Raw genomic sequence first — 13636 nt, 5'->3', positions numbered from 1 at the left:
TTCCAGCTAGTACGCAGTAGTTCAAGGCCCACCCTACCTGTATGATATATATGAGACGAGATTATATCAGTGATACAATATTCAACATGTTCAAGTGACGAGCAATCTTTCGAACGAAAAAAGAAAACAAAATACGTGTACACTAATAGAAACTTCGAAGTTAACAAGAAACGAGGCGCAATGTAAGACACACAGGGGCGTGTAATATTTCATAGATTGTTGTTTTCTTATTGCTTAGAATGCCTTTTTCTTAGGAAAATATCGTACGAATCTTGCTGCTACAAACGTATCAATCTCTATACTACGCTTTAGTAACTTATATTTTTTAAGAGTTTCACAAAAATTTGTAAAGTAACGTTTGTAAATATATGCACAATCTTCCATTTTTTTCATTAAAATAAACCTAAAAAGTTTCTGTTCAGTTTGTGAACTTCTATCTTAGTATTTTTCTTTTTCACTTGTTGATTACAAAAAACGGCAAGATTGATGCTTATTTAATTGTTTGTTTGTTCGTTTGTTTGTTTTTCTGTTTGTCTATTTATAATAGTTTGAATTTCTTTAAAAGTGTAGCTTACTTTTGTTATCTAGAGAAATATTATAATTTCATTCATTCAGTCAGTCAGTCAGTCAGTCAGTCAGTCAGTCAGTCAGTCATTCTTTCATTCAATAATTTGATTCTATCAAGTAAATGTCTATCAAAATACCCACCACCTAACCCGTACCCTACAACAGTGAGCAGTTAAGTTATGGATGTTACCGGAGAGAACACATCATAAAACGACAGTCTTGGGAAATTTATCATCTCACAGCTACTACTTGGTGATCGAATTTTGATTAAGATATTACAGCGAAAATAACAGACTATGAAAGTATGAAATAGTCTACCAGCCTAACTTGTAAACAGTCTGTGTAAATTGAACAGGCTCCATCTGCCGTAGAGGGCGAGCTCTATGACAAAGTAAAGCTGTGGTTTGGATGATCCTAGTAAATGCTATTAAAATGACTTCGTTCAGGACAAACACAATAGTTCTGTTTTTAAGAATTCAATGGTCAATGTTTCAATACAGTATTTATATGATAGATTACATATTCTACATTCCTCGTTTGAATATTTCGTGACCTCCATGCCAATGAGCATTGCCTTGTATGAAAACTATTCTTCAGGCATTTAAAACGTTAATTTATCGGTTACTGTTCATGCATGGCATAGTCGACTAGTCCAAGGGGAGCGTTTCGATCGAAGCAACATAGTTAATCAAATGATCTGTAATCTAAATTTGTAAAAAATTGTTTTTGTTTACATCATTCAATTGGAAATACGACGGAAAAAAATAGAGTGTCATAATATTTTGAACTTTTTCAAGTTTGCAGTAACGTTCGGTATGTGAACTTGGTAAAATTGATGTTTTCAACCAAGCAATATTTATCATTTACTGTTACTTCATAGCTCGTCTGTGCAATGTTCACATGGAAATACATAAAAATTGGCATAAAAATAAAGTTGACGTAATTGTAATTTCCATAGTTATAAGACAAGTGAGATATCGATGTGAGTATGATGTGAGGATTCATTCACTTCCCAAATATATGATATGGTCAGATAGAGAATATACTAGTGTTTGGAAAATGTGAAAAGGACTGGTGCCTCGAAAACAGGGACAACTTGGGAAAAAGTAGGAAAAAACTACGATAAGTAGCACATCAAATGTCCATTGGAGAACTAGAGTATTGATATTGGTACTGGTCCACTTCGCACCAGTAACTACCCTTAAAACTCTACATTTTGACACTTGTTGATTTTAGCTACAATTATTTTTGTTGTGTACATTTCATATATTTGCAAATATATATATATAAACACCATTCACCAGGAATCGAAATAAGAACATATTTGCCATAAGTACTCATTTATTTAATTCTGTATCCAATGGATAATATTCGTACATTCCATTCACCATCTTATCGCGATATTCGAATGTCGAGATCAGAAAGTCACGTGATTATGATGGAGCATTCTGTCGAATATTTTGCTGTCGCAAAGCCAACAACGCCGTGTCGTCGTAGAATCGTTGCGATTTATTAGCAAGTTTACTCTATACAACAATAATTTGGATTCCGACCTATACCAGAATATGTTAGGTAAGCCTTTACCATTTTGTATGTCAACGCGTTTTTAAGTTTGCAAAGCGCAAATAATATAATGTACATGCAAATAGTGTCTGATTTATCATAGCGTTGACGGACCTCGTCACGTAGCAACAAGGAATCTTCTGGCTGCACAGTGCTATACGAGATATCTAAGTACACGAGGACGGTTGAAAATAATATGCACGTTGGTTTGCCATGAACTGTTACATTGTAATATATAGCATCTAATTGGAAATTTGGTATCTTTTATCGACTACAATTGAAAAGAGACACGTGTGATGATATAACGCTATACTTAACTTGTTTCGTCGTAGTAGTAGTCATATAAAAACTGTTTGAATTTTATATTTACTTGTTACCTCGTACATCCAGTTTTCAATTGGTAAATGAATAGTTAAATACTAAGGTTTTACACATAGTGACCATGATCTGGGGATACGTGATTTCGAGGTAAGGTAGTCGAAGACATCTATTGGAGTGTATACTGTCCACTGTTCGATGAATCGAAAGGGCAGTAAAATATATTTTTGGAACAGTACATTGAAAACGACAATTTCGGAGTGAAATATAAACTTATCAAGGTTCGCAGTAGACGAATCGAAACGTCGTGTTCGTTTCTAACTCTGTTCCAAAAGTAAATATAGTTTACTGTCCTATAGACAAATTGTTTATATTGTTTTGTCATTAAAAAAATAATAGGGAGTATTTCTGTGCTTTATTGTTATCAACAACTTTTACATTCTTGCATTTATTAACATATATGGAAGAACTTGAAATACAACTATCAACGTTTCTTTTCCAAAGAACAGACGTCGGTTACACGGTTAGTCCATAAAACAGAAAAACAAAAATATAATATTTTTGAGAGTAGAGGGAGTGATGAAGCGATATAACAAAAGGTTGTCAAATGGTCTCATAGACGTTTAGGACCAGGATGCATATTTTACTGGCGCGTCAAAGATTTTCAATTTTAGTTTGTACGGAACTGGGAAAGTAAATAACATGTCAAACATTATATTTCAAACATATATGGTGTAGATTTACAGAGAGATACAGTTCTAGATCTCCTCAATGATGATGATCTATGCAAATTATTTTGGCCAAATTTCTAAATATTAGACAAGACTACAAATTTTGTAAAATACATCACTTGTAGCGACCGCTTAGAGCTCAACTCCCACAACGGTTGATCTTTCAGTCAAACAAAACTGTTGATGGGTATTTCGGTAAATATTAAACAATAATCACTGAAAAAATGGATTCTCTTCTTTCTCCTGTTTATATTTCTCAGAAGGAAGTGTATGTAGAAAGAGAAGGGTTTCAATCCAAGTAGGAGAGAAGAAAGCTACGGAGGAGAGACAAGTAGCACCACAGGTAGAGTACACACATGTGGAGGTAGGAAAGAAAGATGTCTTTACAAACACTGTACAAACACTTCTACGGAAGATATCATCGACAGATAATGCACCATCTTATGCGAGTACCATGGAGCGTGGTTTACCCGAAAATGACATTAACATACAATCAGAGTACTGGGAGTCCAAAGAATGTCAATCAATGGAAGAACAAAAAAGTGGGAGTCAGTCGGAGAAAAGCCGAGGTCTACGTGACCCAGTTTCTGGAAACGTCAGTACAAAACCGATGATAGAGGAGTTATTTGTGTCAAATTCCACAATGAAAACACAAAATATACAACTTAGACTGTCAGCATCAGCACCCCAAGTATCATCACTGGTGACGTCAGACCTGAACCTGTTTACCTCAGCATCGTATCCACGACTGAATTGTGACGGTAAGATACAACCTACACTGTTACCACCATCTCCACCGATTACGCCATCACTACACCCATCAACCCTATCAAACTCGTCAATGTTGGCAAATCCACCAATGCGAACAACATCACCAACATTGCAGCCACAAATCTCCTTACTGAACCAAATATCAGTGTCATCAGTTGTTCTTTTGCCACCAACACCATTGCAAGGACTACCCACACCAGTTGATCATGGTGACCACCATCTATCAGTGGTCAAACCTGACCAGACATCAAAGCAATCTGGCGACTTCATTGTGAAAGCAGAGCAGTTGCATGATTCGCCTTCAATAAGCCAACTAACCTGTGCACCCAAAGACAAAGAAAATAGTGGCTGTGAACAACCTAAGACAGCAGGTTCATGCGTACCAACCAGGCTTACTGTATTACAATGTACGCAGACAACAACACCAACAGTGAAGTCGACCACAAGCAACAGCGAGTCTATGACTGTGAAGATATCGCCATCGTCAGTTGATGAACCAGCACCAACAAAAATCTGTCTGGATACAAAGAAGCAAAGCAACAAAAGCGAACCTTCAATCACACAGAGTCAACCAACTACATCCATAGTGTCTTTACCGCCAACACCTAAGCATGATGAGATACAACACCAGGACACTCCGTCACATCCAACGAAGTGCGTGGAAGCAATGGAAAATGACAACAAACTGTCTATGGAACTAAAACAAACCACTACAAGTGAAAAACCTGTGTCCCAACCTGCGACACATGGGCAAACACAAAATACCACCTCTGATAGTGAGCAACAATCCTCTATCAGGAATATATCACCTATCAAAACCAATGTCTTGTCATCCATAGTAGAGCCACCCTCTTTGAGTTCATCACAACCAATCAAGGATGCCACTTCAAAACTACACGCACGTAACGGTATACCAATTTCAAAGCTGTGGAAAACATCATCCTACCAGGGTGGCCACGCACCGGTAGCATCTGTCCAACGTAAACCACTATCACAACTGTGGACAGAACCATCCAATAAAAAACAGACGCACCAAAACAGAGAGCCCGTCCTATCATCACCGTCATCCACTGTTCACTCACCACCATTTAGTCAGATTGGACTAAATGAAAATGGCCATCGTCAACAGCCTGTCATCGAAAGTAGTGCACAGACGCTTACCACACCATCACCATATAAGGGTACAGTAAACAGTAACACTACTTATGCAGAAACAGTAAAAGAAGATGTTAAATCAAAAAATGCACAACTACTGACCAATAACAGGGAGTCATTTGAAACCAATCATTTTGGATACGACCTAAGCCAGGAAGCTGGACAATGTGTCCTATCTGACAGTGTCACTATCCAGGGCCATAAATCAGAGGCTGATGTAAATGAAAGTACAAAACTAACTTTGAGAATTAAATCTCCGAAGTTGAAGTCTATTCTAAAGAAGAAAAGGTCTAAGTTAGACCGAAAATCAGCAACTGTGTCTTGTCAAAAACGTGTCGTCTTTGCTGCTGATATTGAGAAACGTGTTATAGTGTCTCCATTACCAAGATACATGTACCAAGAGTATCCAATTGATCGACACAATTTAGTTCCTGTTCGAAACAGAGTCAACTCAAGAAGGGAGAAAGTGAAGTACAATAAATATAGTGAAATGGGAAGAAAATATATTCAACAAGTCCAGTATAAAGGATCTCCTGCCATTTTGAAAATAAGAACACAGCCAAAAAATGTATGCCCTGATCCAATCATTGAAACTCATAAAGAATCGAGGATGAGTAGTCCGGGTAAAACCAAAATTGTTGCTGTGCCGTCGGGATCTATTCACAATGTTGCTGTAAGGAGTGAATTGAAAAGCTATTTTCCTTATTCAAAATATCCTGAGAGCACCATGTTGCAGAACAAATCGACTTGGAAAGTTTTGTTTTCAACAGTTGCAAATGAAGCTGCCACCAAAGTCAAACTAAGGAAAAACAATCAAGAAAATAAGACTGATGAATTGAGTTTCACGAGATATCAGAGGAGTCTGTACCACAGCCCACCAAGGATGCTACTTCCAGAAAGCATCGCCTCTCACGTGGACATTCTCAAAACATTCCGAGTAGGTAAATTGGTTTTACGACCACCACAAGTAGTTGATCATGGAGTCTCCTCTCAAAATTTCGACGATGGTTCCTCGAGTTCAGTCAATTGTAGTGATCAGAAGGAGCAACATGTTCCAGCAACGGAGCTACCAAATGAACCAAGTAAAGACGGAGATAAGAGTTCAACAACACTAAACGAAACCAGTCCAGCTGTTTATGCTGAAGGTGACAGTAAATGGGTTGTAACTAAGCAAGGATGTGAAACCCTTGGTGTAGAGGGTGTAACAAAAGTTGAAGTAGATGACATGAGAAATGCACACGAGAACGGACAGACATTGCTAAAATCGAATACTGGAAGTAATGGAGAAAACAGTGGTACTGACAACAAACCTGCTAGGGAGACTGAACATCAAGAAGTAAGAAAATTGTCAGCACATACTTCCACTGAGCTATTGAATGATATATATGGAACTGCGTCCATATTCAAAACTCAGGGACACTCTGTATGTAACTCAGATATGGTATTGATACAAGACAAAATTGCAGTGGCGACAAACATCATTGCCAAGAACACAGATAAAAACTTCGAAGAGAAAAGGTCAGTTGCATACACCCAGCACCTTCAGAATGTGGTTGACATCCTGAAGATAACAAACGGAATCTTGGCATCAAGACTGAAGCATGCATCAAAGAAGAAGGAAAAAGACAAAATTGGAGTAGATACCAAAGAAGCATGCACACAGACAGAGCCAATAAATGTGATAGCTACAGATACTCAGGCAATGTGTGACATGGTCAGCTGTTTGACACAAACACCTCACCAAGGACACGTGACCTCCACTGCTTCACAGACTGACACTGAGGTATGTGGCAAGGGTGTTGGCAGTCAGTGCAAAGACATCACAGGAGAAGAAATTAGTAGTCAGTCCTATGACACTGACACTGACACTGACAGAAGTAACGAAGTACAAAAGATGGTCATCACCACATACCAAACTACCAATAAGCTGGTACCAGACCTTACTTCATGTGAAGAAGATCCTAAGAAGTCAGACATTGCCCTCAGCTTGATAAAACCACATGCAGATGATGAAGCCAAAAATCAAACTGGGTTTGGAGATGTTAATACAGAGAAACCTGGTTCATGCACGAATGGTACTGAGTCAGCAAGTCCATTGCAAAATACAGATACACAGCCATCTATCATCAAGACACAGGGACAGTCATCTCTATCTGTATATAACCAAAGTATGACACTGACTCCAGAACAGATTGCAATGGAGACAAACTCCAGTGTGTATAACATAGATAACAGACTCATAGATAAAAAGTCAAGTGCATACACCCAGCACCTTCAGAATGTGGTTGATATCTTAAAGATAACAAATGGGATTTTGGTATCAAGACTGAATCACGCATCAAAGAAGCAAGAGAAAGACAAAATTGGCGTCGATACTCAGCAAGTGTGTAGCACGGTCAGTTGTGTGACACCTTACAAAAGACACATGACCACAGCTTCAGAGACTAACACTGAGGTCTGCTACAGGAATGTTGGCAGTCAGTGCAAAGACATGACAGGACAAGAAGTTAGTGGTCAATCTCATGACACTAACAAAAGTAACGAAGTACAAAATATGGTCACTACCAAATACCAAAGTATCATTAAGCTGGTAGCAGACCTTACTGTACGTGAAGGTAAACCTAAGAAGTTGGATACTTCTTTAAGCTTGGTAAAACCTGTGTGTTCACCACATGAAGATGATGACGTCAAAGATCAAGCTGGGCTTGAAGGAGATGTAGATGCAGAGAAACCAACTTCGTGCAACAGGGGTACTGAATCAAAGTCAACAAGGCCATTGTACAATACAGATACACTGTCATTGTTGGCCAGCGATGATCGTACATTGTGTGAAGAATTTGAAGCCATGGCGTCTAATGATGTAAAACATACAAATGCCAAGTACAAGAGTTCAACGTTGAAAGCAGACAGATGTATTAAAAGTCAAAACTTACCAATATCTACGAAATCTGGTTGCAAAATATCGATACGTCAACAGGAGGAAGAACAAAAGATACTTGCAAAAACAGACGCAGTGAAACAAGCTCCAGAAGTGACAAGAGATGTAAATTGTAAAGAAGTGCACGAGTCACCACAGAAATTGACAAGTTACAAAGAACTCGGTACTGTAAGCAGTGATGTCATACCTCAACCAAACTGTCTACTTTTAAGTGACAGAATCAATAAATCAACGAGTGATTCTATTGTACAACCGGTCTCCAAGGAAGACAGAGTTGCTAATACACAGCTGAGGAAACGTAGGATTTCAGTACAAACAGACAAACTGACTGACAGAAGAGAGAAAAGCCGAGTTCTAAAAGCCAATCATGCCAAGGAATCATTTTTGAAGAGAGCATCGAAACTCAACAGATCGAAAAGTGCAGAAGTGAAACAAATACCAAATGACACAGAGGGTGTGTCTGTACATAGAGCAAAGAGTGCTGGTGAACTGGCAAAGGAGATGTTTGGCTCCTTTAGACGAGCGTCAAGACTTGGAAGAATATTAAAAGATTTCATGTATAGTGAAACCAGCAAACTGAATACAGATGGTCGCCAGGATATCGTCACGGCAGAAAGTGAGATTATGGAAGACACTGGTCATCACCAAATCAATTTCAATGTTGAAAAGAAGAATGGAACATGTCCATTAGACACACCAAGGAACAACAACGAACAGGTGAGATAGCCATGGCCATGGAGTGAGGGAGGGAAGGAGGGAGAAAGGGAGAGAGGGAGATGGAGAGAGAGAGAGAGAGAGAGAGAGAGAGAGAGAGAGAGAGAGAGAGAGAGAGAGAGAGAGAGAGAGAGAGAGAGAGAGAGAGAGAGAGACGGGCGGGCAGGCAGGCGGACAGATAGATAGATAGATAGATAGATAGATAGATAGATAGATAGATAGATAGATAGATAGATAGATATATAGATAGATAGACGGACAGGGGATATTTTACCAATTATTGCATTCTTAATTATTTTGTGTTAATGGTGTGTCATTTCTGTTGTACAAGGCTATACTACTTCGGAGAGAGATGCCCATACAAAGGTATATTTCACCACAACTCCGTCGGACACTTTTATTAGTAATATGTTATTCGACTGCACAAATAGAGCAGAGAGGACACCAAAGACTCTACCAGCATCGACCCTCTGATGGTCTTGATATGATGCCTCGTTTCAGGTAATACTCAAAACATTTTGTTGGCATGTCATGAGGAAAAAGCGCTGATTGTTGTAGGCTGTCTTGAGGATTTTAATGTAGGAAGTTGTGGAGTGTAGTGTTAATGTGAGACTCCGTGTTCATGCACTGCTCTGTTCTTGGGGTTGGTTTATCTAAATATTGTCCCTCTAGGTGACTGAGAGGGAGAAGGGGGCGTGGGCGTCAAGACAGAAGTAAGTAAGGGGGCACGAATACAGACAGGGAGGGAAGATTTAAGTCGCGTCATCTCTGATCGATTCTTGTGTTTTTATCCTACTTTCCAGAAGACAGTTATTCATATCCACTTTTGGGTTTCCAGAGGATCTCAGTGTAACATCGGTGGAAGTAATGGAGTTGCATTCAAGGCAAACATCATCATCTGTTCATCGATCACTTACATTCAAAGATGGTAATCTAACTACATTGGAATGCCGCACACTCACAACTACAATGCTAAGCAAGAAGCCAAGACCACTCTTTGACCAATCTTCAAGAACGATGAGGAGAACTTCATCCTTGAGGTCGACCGTGGCTCTGCCATATCAACCCATGAAAGACACCAATAGCTGCACCGTGAGATCTGGGCAACTAGATTTCAGGCAACTAGACAACCGACAAAGTGACATCCCACCTGTACATGTGACGTCACAGTGCAGTGGTCAGTCAAGACATGTGTTAACTAAACAAAACCAACCAAATGTGCAGAGTGGATTAGGTGGATTCATAAAGACAAGGTAAAAAGAACTTAGAAATTTGCAAGTAGCAATCTATCAAAGTAGATAGTTTGGCCACTAAGGGAGCCTTCAGTATTTACAGGGGGAGGGCCGGAGGAATTGGGGGGGGGTGTCACATTTTACAAATGGAGAATGGGGGAGGGTCATATTTTACTTAACAGACCATGTGTGATTTCCTCCGGTCCTCCCCCTGTAAATACTAAAGGCTTCCTATAGCTTGTTTTGCTGCAATGTCTTAAAGAGAGTGGATGTGTTTGTAATGGATATCATTATTAGTATTACAAATGTAGTAGCATCGGGTATAAAATGTACTCGTTTCCAAACTAGTTTACTTAGACTCATAAATGTTTATGCACAGTCGTTCACACAACGTTGACATTGAATATTTTAAACTGTTAAATTAGATGATCAGAATTTAAATAGATCAGCTTGAAGCTGTCTCTCAAAACCAACATGAATCAACTATCAGCATTAGGTACAAGGTGTGGGTTAGATTGTCAACATATTTGAGTGTGTGCGTTTTATTTTTATTACAATTCTTAATATTGAAATTGATACAGGTTGTGTAACTATTGAAAGATATTCTTTAACTTTTGTGAATTTTGAGCACCAAATGCGCCTTTAGTTACCTAAATTCGCAACTTCGATGTTCAAAATTCATGAAAATTAAAAAAATGACTAATTTATCAATTTTAATTTGAAAAAAAAGAAACAAACGCAAGAGAAAGTATTGAATCTGTATGTAGTAGATGAGTTATCCTTGTATTCCTTTATTCTTTCCAAAGGCAAAGGCACACCTGGAGATCGTCTCTTCAAAGATATCAAGAACTTTGCCAGTTGTATTCCCGACCAATTCTTGAGACGGTTGGTACTTCCGAGAGCACTGATATCAAGGTCTTGATACCGACATCTGAACATGTCAACAGACTGTTATTCTTCAACAATGGTCGTTCTCAAATCGGTGTGAATTTACCAGTTGCTCTTGGTAATAGATTGAATCCGAATGGGAACAAGTACAGTGAGCTTACTCTTCCTGCTTGCTTCAATGAGTCTATCACGAATTTCAACAGACAAAGCCGAGCATTACGGCTGACTGAAACAAGACTCCGTACGAAAAATGCACAGTTGGTGCCTACTACGGACAACTGTATTCAAGCCGTCAACATTGATATTCCCCTAGAGACTAGGAATACATTCGTTGACAATACCGGTATTGAAGGTGATCAGGGGACCATATGTGATACTTTTCAAGAAAGAGAATGTCTTTTACCAAAAGAAACGCTCCTATACTCTAGAATGAGTAAACATGACTCAGTTAGCATAATGAATACGTGTACGCCAAGTATTAATGAAGTTGAGAAAAGCAAAATGTGTACGCCAAGTGATGGAGTTGAGAAAAGCAATACGTGTACGCCAAGTAATGGGGTTGACAGAATCAATACGTGTACACCAAGTAATGAAGTTGAGAAAAGCAATACGTGTACGCCAAGTAATGGGGTTGACAGAATCAATACGTGTACGCCAAGTAATGGAGTTGAAAGAAGGAAAACGTGTACGCCAAGTAGTGGAGTTGGCAGAAGCAATACGTGTATGTCAAGTAATGGAGTTGGCAGAAGGAATGTTTGCACGCAAAGAAATGGAGTTGACAGAAGGAAAACGTGTATGCCAAGTACTGGAGTTGACAGAAGGAAAACGTGTATGTCAAGTAATGGTATATCAGAACGTGACGTGTACATGCTTTCTGATATTCAAACAGTACGAATGATTCCCCCAATAAACTTAGCGACGAGAAACAAAGGACAAAACAGATCAAGGTTAAAGAGAATGAATGCATTTCTATTAGATATGTTATTATGCATTTTAATCTTGAACTTGATTGTCAGTTTTTTTTATCATTTTAGACGAGGGTAATATGCATCAATTGAGATAGCTAGTTACGTCACGACCTACCCATACTAATTTTGATTTTTCAGTTCCAGCATATGATTGGACTCTCATATTAAGTCTTTTTTAAAAAACTTTAAATATACATTTTTATGTTGTTTTGCATGTAAATAAACATTTGTTTCTTTTAAAATTGCGAATGTGTTGTTTTCTAATATGATTGAATTTAATCTTTCTTCACCTGTATCATCTAGCCACTTGAAATTTACAATACTAATACTAATAACATGAAAGTATTGTGACTGCTAGTCTTGTTGGAACAAAAGTCCAACACGATAAAACAACATCACCACCACCACCACCAACAACAACAACAACAACAACAACAAAAACGACAAATATAACAAGGAAAAACAAGACTGTATGACATGTAAAAATAGCTTAGTAAATAAATCCTCTGTTGCTGCTGTAATAACTTTGTTTAATATTTTTTATTAGACATTTAGTTTTAAACAATATGTATGGATGTTCTTCAGTACAAGCAACAGAAACAAGACAAAGACACATACCCCACCCTATTATCTGATTACAATTTTCAAATACACTGTATACAGTTTTTGAGTTATGCTGTAAATGTTGCTTTTTAACTACAAATATGGCTGTCATTTGTTCAAATTTGCATGTCATTCAACAAAATGATGTGCCTATGTCTTATATCATGTCACCTTTGTATCAGGTTTGAAAGCATGTCTGAGAAATGATGTGACTCTCTCACAGTCCTTGGAACTTCACATAAACAGCTAAAACTTGGGCTGTTTTGTATGTATCGTTATCTACTGCATAATTGTACTCGTTTACTACTATCCCAGTATGCCTGTATTGTGTGTCCTCATCAATTACATAGGGCTAATACCTTTTGTTGATGTTGGTTAGCCCTATGTGATCAATGAGGGCAGACAGTACAGGGTAACTGGGATACTAGTATACGAGTACAATTATGCAGTAGGTACATACAAAACAACCTAAGTTTTAGCTATTTAAGCGAAGCTTCGAGGACTGTGTGAGAGAGTCTAAGAAATGATGTAATATAGATGCATGGACAGATGGAGCCCATCGTAATAGTCCTTCCATTGAGGGAGACTAACAAATTAAGGCAAACCTAGTGACAACACAGCCTGGGTCTGCACCGCGCTCATCAAGCGTCTTGAATGTGGCTATTTATACAAAGACATTACTGTCTTAGTGTACTTCTCAAGCTCATACAAGAACTAGAAACCAGCCCTATGGTATTAAGTTACATCCACAGCATTCTCGCAAACCAGAGCTGTTATTTCTTTCTGCAAGTGCCGTAAAAGAGGCTGTGGTTTGCGAGGATGCATCCACACATACATCCCATCAAATACTAACGTGATCACACACTTGCACCTCACTATTGTCTGTAAACAGTAACACAACTGAAGGCTGTATAAAAATGATGTAACGACACTGTCACAGTATTCTACTTTATAACATTTATGAAACAGTATGGTCTTCACAAATTATTGCATGTACCACAAGACTGGGACATACATCTTCACTGTATTATGAAACAGTAAGGTCTTCACAAATTATTGCATGTAGCACAAGACTGGGACATACATCTTCACTATTTGTGGATATCCATCGTACATGTCTATGATTTAGCTGCTAATATCACAACCTCACTTTACACAGAAAGGGTTTTTGATTATAGCAATATTAAC

This window comes from Glandiceps talaboti, chromosome 3 (genome assembly GCF_964340395.1).
Source record: "Glandiceps talaboti chromosome 3, keGlaTala1.1, whole genome shotgun sequence".
Lineage (NCBI taxonomy): Eukaryota > Metazoa > Hemichordata > Enteropneusta > Spengelidae > Glandiceps > Glandiceps talaboti.
The sequence above is the reverse complement of the archived record's forward strand: the minus strand, read 5'-3'. Positions refer to the sequence as shown.